General features: G+C 39.0%; 1 pseudogene; it reads left to right on the forward strand.

Annotated features, from left to right (window-relative positions):
* Nucleotides 1–606: 606 nt before the first annotated feature.
* LOC110587670 lies at nt 607–7991 on the forward strand (annotated as a pseudogene).
* The last annotated feature ends 2061 nt before the right edge of the window (nt 7992–10052 follow it).

Genomic DNA, 10052 nt, shown 5'->3' on the forward strand with positions numbered 1-10052 from the left:
ACTCAGAATTCTGAACACGGTCTACCTTCAGGAAAAAAAAAATCATAAGAAGTTGAATGATGTTTTGCATTTGCAAGCTATTTGGTCGCTTAAAATCTAGTAAAAGCTTTACTGAATAAAGGGTACAAAATACCTCCTGGACAGTTCTATCTTCCAGGCAGGCAGCAAAGGCGAGAGTTTGAGGAAGTGAAATTTATTTCTGTTCAAGCATTGCAAGCTGCATTATTAAAGTCATTTGTCATGGTTTGAATATTTCTGCCTGATTCACCATTAAATTGGCCTTCTAATTACCAACTTTGTCATGAAAAGTGGTCTGGCTGTTTCATTCACCAGAAAACTTCAATTCTTTAATCATCACTTGCTTCATGTATATAAAAAGGAAGAAAAAAAGAAAACAACAAACCATATATTTTTATCCTTAAGTCTTAAAATAAATGGTGTCAGCACAGTTATGTTTAAATTATCACATAGCTTATACATTTTTAAGATGTTGATAAGTATTTAGAAAGTGAGTTATCATTTCATCTTTGAAAAGAAACTTGTCAACATGCACCTATTATCTGGTTGCATGACTCTGTGTTCCTGTTGACCATACAACCTCTCGTCATGGCTTCGGGAAAACGGGTACCAGCTGTAAATCATAATGGGACAGGTGAGATACTTCACCTTCTTCTATCCTCTACCTTCTTGGCTTCTTGGTTACTCTACCAGAAAAAGACCTGGACTCCAAGGCTTCCCCAAGCAGCCTAGTGAGGTCTTTGACCAGTTTTTTATGCTTGCTTGTTCATTCTTCCAGGTCAAAAGGAAAGGGAAGTGTGGCTGACAGTCACATAGGTATCTTCCCTTCTATATTCATTTCTGTTGGCTAGGGGAATGGCGCACTATGCACTCATAATTTAAACTATGCAGTATAGCATCCTCCAGTATTTGGGGGAACGAAGACCTAACTTACATTATTAAGACAACTCCAACAAAGGCTTAGTAAGGCAACCGTATTTGGAAAATATCCGTATAACAAAATGTAAACAGAAAAACGTTTTGATCGGAAGCACACCAAATTGTGAGGTTTTGTGTCCTTCATGGATGAGGAAACTAAGGGCATAGAGGGATTGTGTAAATATCCCCAAAGTCACACAGCTAGTCCGAGCACTGGACTTTCTGAAGCCCATGAATATAACCATCCCCCGCGTGCAGGGATAGCACTTAGCACAATGCCCAGGGTAGGGCAATCTCTGACCTAGTTAATTTTTCTGTTTGGCCCATCTTTAAAAACATGTATACACTTTAGACATTTTCCTTTTTTAGGCTTCAAATAAAGGGATCCACATGGTAACTGTAAAGACAACTGACAGTAAATTGAAGAATTTGAAGATTACATCATTGGGGTTCATGTGCTAGCATCTCATGATCACCCTTACAGATGCCTTTTATTGTGAAAGTAATCTTTGGTAAGCATTTTCTATTGACCTATATGAGTAGCAAAAATGGGTAAAACATCGCAGTGAAATTTATGAGTGTTGGAACCTTATTTTTTTATATTCTTTTGTTTAATTACTAACTTTACTTGGAGGAAAGCTGCATCTGCTAATGAGAGGTTTACTCATAATTATTTCATAGCTTCAAGATAATCGTGTGTATTTTCTGATCTATTTTTCAGATTGTATGTAAATTAAGCCACTGTTTGCATCATGGTTTTTGACATTGAATCAAAATGGAGAAATTTGGTTAAAAGTCTTGAAATGTCATAAAATGTGAAATTAGATATCCACCTTTTAGAAATAGCTAGGACACCTTCGAGAATAAAAGGAGTGCTATTAATAATTATGCCAAAACAATTGGGCTAAACCAAGAGCATTCCAAACAAACCAGGACTTTTTTTTTTTTCACTCTAGCATTTGAGTGTTTATATTCTGGATCTCTTCTCTTGATTCATTTCTTACTTTTTCTGGATTATAATTTCCAGTAGGTTCCTAAAAATGGCTGATGGTAGGTAAAATTTTGGGAGTCCTGGTGTGTCTAAATATATATTTATTCTACTCTCGGACCCATTTAAGAATGTTCATAATATAAAATTTGGGGTTTAAAGTCATTTGACAGAGTTTTGAAAGCAATTTTTTTTCATTTCTTCTAGTTTCCAATGTTGCTTCTGAGAAATCTGATGTCATTCTGATTCTGTGTTCTTTATATGTGATCTATTGCTTTGTCTTTTGTCTTTTTCTTAATCTATTTCTCCTTGTTTTTTTCCTTTCCTTCTTTCTTTCTTGAATTTAAGACATAAGATTTTGTGTTTGTCCTTAATGTTGTGAAAATTCATGCTGATATACCTTGGTTTATTTTGTTGTTGTTGTTGTTTTGTTTTGTTTCTTTCATTTGTTGGGCTGGGTACTTAACAATATTCTTATAACCTGAGGACAAATGCCCTCAGTTCTGAATGCTTTTCTTGTGTTATTTTTTAGGTAATTTCCTCTCCTCCATTCCCTCTATTCTCTCTAGACCTTTTATTAATAAAACATTATATCTTCTCAATTGGCTACTTTCTTTTTTATTCTACCACTTTCCATTTCTTTGTCTTTTTGACATATATTCTGGGAAATTTTCTTGTGTTTATCAGCCTTTCTATTACATTTTTATTTTGGCTTTCCTAGTCTTCATTTATAAGAGCTCTTTCTTGTTCTCTGTTCTTTTTCAAAGCATTCAGTTCTTGTTTTATGAACATAATATCTTTTCTTGACTCTCCCAGGATATTATTATTTTTTAAAATTTCTTCTGTACTCTGCATTGTCTGCTCTGGATTCCTTTGTTTGTATGATTATTTTTATCCTCTTCTTCATATTGGAGGCTTTACTCAAATGCCTGATGATCCCCTATTGTCTGTCAATGTTTATGAATGAAGCATTAAAGGCAAATCAGAGGCTCCCTGTGTGTGGATGGGACTTCTCCACTGATGGATTTCGCTGTGGACTCATCAGGAAGCAAGGTGACCTTTTTATCAAAAGCTCTCTTTAAAGTTAGTTCAGTTTCCCCAAAGAAGAGTCCTTCCATTTTTCTTTTTTTCTGATTGGTGGTAAAGACTCTCTGAACCTGCTTCTCTCAATCAAATCACTGTTTTCAGCCCTACACCTTGAGCCTGACCCCTTGTGTACCCATTGTACTAGAATTCTGGAGACTTTCCACTCAGTTTTGCTCAGAAAATAAAACTCAAGTCTTCTTGGGAAATTCAACGACTGTATACACAGACCTTTAGCCCAATCATATCTTTTTGGCTTTGCACCCGTCGGATACCTGATGTCTCCAAGGGCAGAACCTCTCAGGGGCTCACCTGTGTCGTGACTCCAGCTCTGCTGGCATTAATGTTCTGACTTCCTCTAGTCTGTTAGTCCTGTTGTCACCCCTCCCTTTGCTTTAAAAAATCTGATGAAGACTCGTTTCACATTTTTACAATTCCAGTCTCAGTGGAATGCACATATGCCCTAAGCGTCAGCTCCTGGTCAGATTACTAAATTCAACTGGTAATGAGATGGATATCTGGTGATGCCCCAGTTTCCACAATTGTTTTGGATGCTACTGAAAATCTCAAATCAGGCAAAAATCCAGATCAGAGATCAGAAGCCAGAGAACACTTCTGGCTTCACAGGATCCCCGGTGAAGTATCAAAGCAGGCAGCCTCCAGCAACTTGGGGGTTGCTGATCTTGGATCAGAGAAGGAATTGGAAAAGAGGTGGTGAGTTTGCGGAGAAAAAAAAAAATAAGTAAAACAGAGACCTGCAGTGTTAGCCGTTGACATTTTTAAAAAAATTTAAATGATGAGCTTGTGGCTTTAATATCATTGCTCTATCCAACCCTCTGAATCTTTTTATCATACCTCAAGAATTGTTCATTCATCTTTCAGGAATACATTAGAGCAGAAGAGTTTTCCCATAGGCAAAAGCATTATACATATTTGCAAATGTCTTACATAATGATGCGAATACTATGCACAGGGATGTTTTGATGAAAGGTAGAAACGATGTAGCAATTTCCAGTCTGTTTCATTAGCTATCACACTCCTAAGGAAAGGGAGTTTTCTTTGTTGTTTATGCTTTTTCACACGTTAAAAAGACTGGTATTTAGAATTCATGGTACTGGGTGTAAAGAGGAAAGCCGATTATTATTTGATGGAAAATGTTTGTTTCTTAATACAGATGTGTCATGTCACACTCTTGTTTCTGGTCATTAGTTCTAATAACTTTATTTAAAATACATGTGTATTCAGGAAATAAAACCAATTTTTATTGGTATTCAGAAGTATTTTCAGTATATCACAGAGAGAAAATAAACCTGCAAATCCCAGCTGCTGGGATAAAATTGTCCTTTTATTTAGCTTGTTATGGTCAACTCAGCTTTAAAATTTTATTTTTTGCCGTAGACAATTAAACAGGATGACTTATATTAGGAGTTAGTTGTCAATGTAAAAAAAAAAAAAAATCCCAGCAGTTTAGTGCCTGCTTTGCATCGACATAAGAATTCCCCTTTCATTATACCCCAGCTCCTGGCAGCTTATTATGGCCATTGCTTAATTTGTGCTCTGTTTTTACAAATGACACTTATACAGGCCTCTTGGGGCTGCTGAGAGAAGCCAGGCCCCTCTCTTTCCCTTGTGTCAATTCTTTTGTGAACCTTTATAATTAGCCACTTAACAAATGGAGGGAAATGAACCTTCAGCTGCAAAGTATATCCTGAAGTTAAGTCAACCATGTGACAGGCAAAACCGATACATGAAAATCTCCTTAACTCAATTGTTGAGTTGCCTCAAGGGTTAAGAGGCATTCTACACATAATAGCCTAAAAGAGAAGCCTCAGAAGTGGTGTTTTTGATGGTTCACTATCCAAATGCCTGTTAGCCTTTTCAAGAAACAGCACATATTAGAAAAAGCACGTATTTCAAAGCACGGTGGCTACTTTTCTCCCCCCAAATCTTTTACTTTACAGGAAGAAAAAGTCAAAAGTCTGACTTTGAAAGTAACAAGATCCCCAGGCTTCAAATTTACAGATTAAATGCAAAGAAAAAAGGGAGGGGGGGCAGCTTACATCTTTTGGGCTAAAGTATTTAAGTGCAGAAGATGACACCACATATATTAAGGTATTAATGAATTTGTTTTCAGAATCTATAATAGGGACCCTAAGAGAAGGGTGCTATCATTATGAACTCTTTCCTTTTTATTACTAATTAGACTTCTAAATGTGAGTGTAAATGTACCTCAGAGAGTATGTATTAAAAGTTGCATATGCATAAGAGATCATTTCAAATTCATCTTCCAACAAAAACTTCAACTTTGATATTTTCTCATGTTCCCATTTATGCTACATTAACATAGTCTTTTGAATTTAATTTCTAAATTCCATCGTGATCATTCTATCAAGGTATTTACTTTGGGAACTGATAGCCTAATCCCAGTTCAAGAGGCAAGAGTCAAGTATTACCAATTTAATGGACCTTATTATTATCAGTGATTCTTTTTTGAGATAAACGTATACTGCCTCTGATGTCTACAGTGACATTTATCTGGTTTGGAGGCATATCCAAATCAAAAATATATATGATACCTTTTACCCAGGGCTGGGGAGACATAATAGAGTTTATATTCAATGGGGGAGCTTTGAATATTATGATATTAGAAGATAAAAAATTTTCAGATACTATAATATATTGATACCAGCATGCTTTATATCTTGAGAGTAATAAAATGGAAATAGTAATATTTCTGTAGGGTCAGTGAGATAAAAGGTTTCACTTCAAATACACTCAAAGTGTTATCGTAAATAAAAATTTTGTTTTTATTTTAATATATATCCCAAATATCTTTTTTTTAAAGATTTTATTTATTTATTTGTCAGAGAGAAAGCAGCACAAGCAGGGGGAGCGGCAGAGGGAGAGGGAGAAGCAGGCTCCCCGCTGAGCAGGGAGCCCGATGCGGGGCTCGATCCCAGGACTCTGGGATCATGACCTGAGCCGAAGGCAGACGCTTAACTGACTGAGCCACCCAGGTGTCCCTATATCCCAAACATCTTAATTAAAGTTTTATAGCAACTTGCCCTTGGTTTCAAAGATGATTAAATTTGCTTTATAGTCTATTGAGTTAGGGGTTGACATTTCTCAGTTAAGGCCCCATCTATACAAGATCTGTTAACTCATCTGGGCCTACCTTTTTTTAAAGTCTACTTAGGTACCATTGACAAATAAAAATTGTATACATTTGAGGTGTACAACTTGGTGTCGTGACAAACATTCCCATTGTGAAATGGTTACCACCATCAGGCTGACTGACATATCCATCACCTCACAGAGCTACCAGTTTCTTTTCTCGCTTTCTTTTAGTGTTGTGTGTATAGGTTGAGAACTCTAAAGATCTATCCTCTTTAGCAAAATTCAAGTATACAGTACAGTTTTTTAAACTGCAGTAACCATGCTGTACAGCAGATCTCCAGAACTTACTCATCTTGCATAACTGAAACTTTGTTTTCTTTGATCAGAATCTCCCCATTTCACCCTCCCCGCAGCTCCTGGCAACCGCCATTCTACTCTCTGCTTCTATGACTTTGACTACTTCATATTCCACATGTGAGTAAGATCATGTAGTATTTGTCTTCCTGCATCTGGCTTATTTCACTTAGCAGGATGTCCTCCATTTGTTGTGGCAAATGACAGGACTTCCTGAATTTTTAAGGCTAAATAATATTCCATTGTATGTACAGACCACATTTTCTTTATCTGTTCATCTGTCAATGGGCATTTCAGTTGTTTCCATATCTTGGCTATTTTGAATAATGCTGCAGGGAATGTACAACCTCAATAGCAAAAAAACCAAGTAACCTCATTGGAAAATGGGCAAAGGACCTGAATAGACATTTCTCAAAAGAAGACATAAATGACCAGTATTTGAAAAGGTGCTCAACACTGCTAATCAGGGAAATGCACCTCACACCTGTTAGAATGGCTATAAGCAAAAGACAAAGGATCACAGTGGGGCTCGATCCTAGGACCCCAACATAGCGCAGCTATAGCTCCGGGTCCCAAGGAGCATCTACGTGTGTAGCAGCTCCAAAGCATTGGCTGCTGGTGTGTTTGCCCCTTGTCCATCTACCGGCCCCCCTAAACTGAGAGGATGTCTCCCTATCACCATTTCCCTAAAGAAAAGACTTAAGGAGATGAAGTCAAGAATATCTGTATGCAGGGCGCCTGGGTGGCTCAGTTGGTTAAGCGACTGCCTTCGGCTCAGGTCATGATCCTGGAGTCCCTGGATCGAGTCCCGCATCGGGCTCCCTGCTCGGCAGGGAGCCTGCTTCTGCCTCTGACCCTCCCCCCTCTCATGTGCTCTCATTCTCTCTGTCTCAAATAAATAAATAAAATCTTTAAAAAAAAAAAGAATATCTGTATGCAGCATTTTATTAAGATTGATGGCGAGGTCTGAACTGATTTAACCTACTCTGCTGGTTTGATGGATGTCATCAGCATTGGCAAGACCAGGGAGAATTTCTGTCTGATCGTGACACCAAGGGTCGCTTTGCTGTCCACTAGATTACACCTGAGGAGGCCAGTATAAGTTGTGCAGAGTGAGAAAGACTTTTGTGGGGACAAAAGGAATCCCTCACCTGGTGACCCATGATGGTCACACCATCTGCTATTCTGATCCCTTCATCAAGGTCAATGACACCACTCAGATTGATTTGGAGGCTAGAAAGATGACTGATTTCATCAAGTTTGACACAGGTAATCTGTGTATGGTGACCAGAGGTGCAAACCTGGGAAGAACTGGTCTGATTACCGACAGAGAGAGACACACACACTGGTTCTTTTGATGTGGTTCACACAATAGATGCCAATGGCATCCAGCGTTTTTGTAATTGGCAGAGGCCACAAACCATGGAGTGCTCTTCCCTGTGGAAATGGTATCTGCCTCACCATTGTGGAGGAGAGAGACAAGAGACTGGCGGCCAAACAGAGCAGCGGGTAAAGTGGTCTCTAGGTGACCTGACTGGAAGTCTTTATACTTAATGAAAGATAATACGGTGTGGAAAACAAAAGAAACAATAATAAATGTTGGTGAGGATGTGGAGAAAAGGGAACCCATGTGTGTTGTTGATGGGAAGATAAATTGACGCAGCCATTGTGCCTCACAGTGTGGGGGCTTCCTCAAAAAATTGAAAATGGAACTACCTTATGATCCAGTAATGCCATATTCTGGGCATATCCAAAGGAAATGAAATCAGCATCTTGAAGAGGTATCTGCACTCCCATGCCTACCTTTTTGGATGACACAGTATGAGAGCAAACCCTTACTACGTGACCAACAGTGTGCCAGGCACTGTTCTAGGCACTCTACATATATTAATTAATATAATCCTCATTGCAATCTTGTGAGATAGATAGCCTCGTAGCCTCCCTGCTCTGCAGTGGGGAAACTGAGTGAGGATAAGGTCATATAGGCAGCAAGTGGCAGAACTGGGCTGTGAATCTGGCTGCCTGGCTTGAGTCTGTGTCCTGGACCCCCAGGCCACAGTGATTTTGTCCCTGACTTATCAGCTGTCTGGTTGTATTGACCAAACCTTTTTAGTATCATGTAACTAGCTCAGGAAAACCCTCTAGTGGTTTTCTTTGGTTGGAAGGATTTTAACCTATCAGAAGTCTTCTTTCCCAAATTGTTGGTGGATTTAGAGCCCTATTATTCAAGGCTGAAGTCAGCTAGTATTAATTGACCACATGATTTATTGTGTCGATGGGACATTTTAAAGAAGGAAATTAGGTGCTATTAATAATTACGCACTTGGAGAACTGACACACCTGGACTGTCCCAGGCAAATCTGGGCATAGGGTTGCCCCGGCAAAGTAACTCGAAGCCTGGAAGCTCAACTTCCTTATGGTGCTGACAGGAGAACAACTGGCAATTCTTGTCAATTCTCTGGATGCCTGTGGAAAATGAGAGCAAATAATGTGTACAGATGGAGTTACCATTTGGCCTCCTACTTTGTACACTGGAACCCCATTTTATTTTATTATATTATATATTTTTTTTAAAGAATTTTATTTATTTGAGAGAGAGACAGAGAGAGCATGAGAGGGGGAAGTGGCAGAGGGGGGAGGGAAAGGGGAAATAGATTCCCTGCTGAGCATGGAGCTCAATGTGGGGCTACATGTGGGGCTCGATCCCAGGACCCCCCAAGATCATGACCTGAGCCAAAGTCAGACCCCCAACCAACTGAGCCACCCAGGTGCCCCAGAACCCCATTTAAAATCAGTTTGAGAGTTCTAGGTAAGCCTGCTTTTTGGAAATTGTCCAAACAAGGCTGGACTCTAGTCATTCTTAAAAGTAACCTTAGCCTTCCAGATTACCAATGGGAAAACAGCTAAGAATTTTTGCAGGTGATGGTCTCAGTAGGGGTTAGTGCTTCAGTCAGGTAATGCTCTCTGCTATGTCCTCCTTCCCGCCACCATCACCCATCACTCCCTGGTCATAGCTTTGGACAGTTGCCTTAGTCAACTAATGTTATCATAGTCACTAGGTGGTAAAGAATACTAAGCAACATTTCTCTCAACTCACTGAAACTGCTTACAACTTAGCACAGGGCTGGACACATGGTGGGTGCTTAATCCAGATGGCTGAATGAATGGATGAATGAATGAATGAATGAACACAGGAAAGACCGTTATTCTCTTGGCACTGTTAGCAGTAATAACACACTGCACAGCTAACGGGATTACAGGTAGTGTTTTCACAGCCCTTCATATTTTAGGGAATAGGTTATAAAATATTCTAACTGAAAGTCAAGTTGCCTATAAAAAATAGAAAATCCACAATCTTTATGCCTGAGTGGCCTATTAGAATAGATTAATTCTGGTGGTATGGCTGCTAAGATACCTATAATTTGATGGTAATGTTCCTCTTGTTCAAAATGTTGTTCCAACTTTGACAGCTGGATTTAGGAAAAGTGCGATCCCATAAATATGTGAGCCTGACTGCAGGGTTTCCACCTTTGAACTTTTGGTGGTTCTTTCCTGCTTAGGACGTCCTTGGCCC

This window comes from Neomonachus schauinslandi, chromosome 3 (genome assembly GCF_002201575.2).
Source record: "Neomonachus schauinslandi chromosome 3, ASM220157v2, whole genome shotgun sequence".
NCBI lineage: Eukaryota > Metazoa > Chordata > Mammalia > Carnivora > Phocidae > Neomonachus > Neomonachus schauinslandi.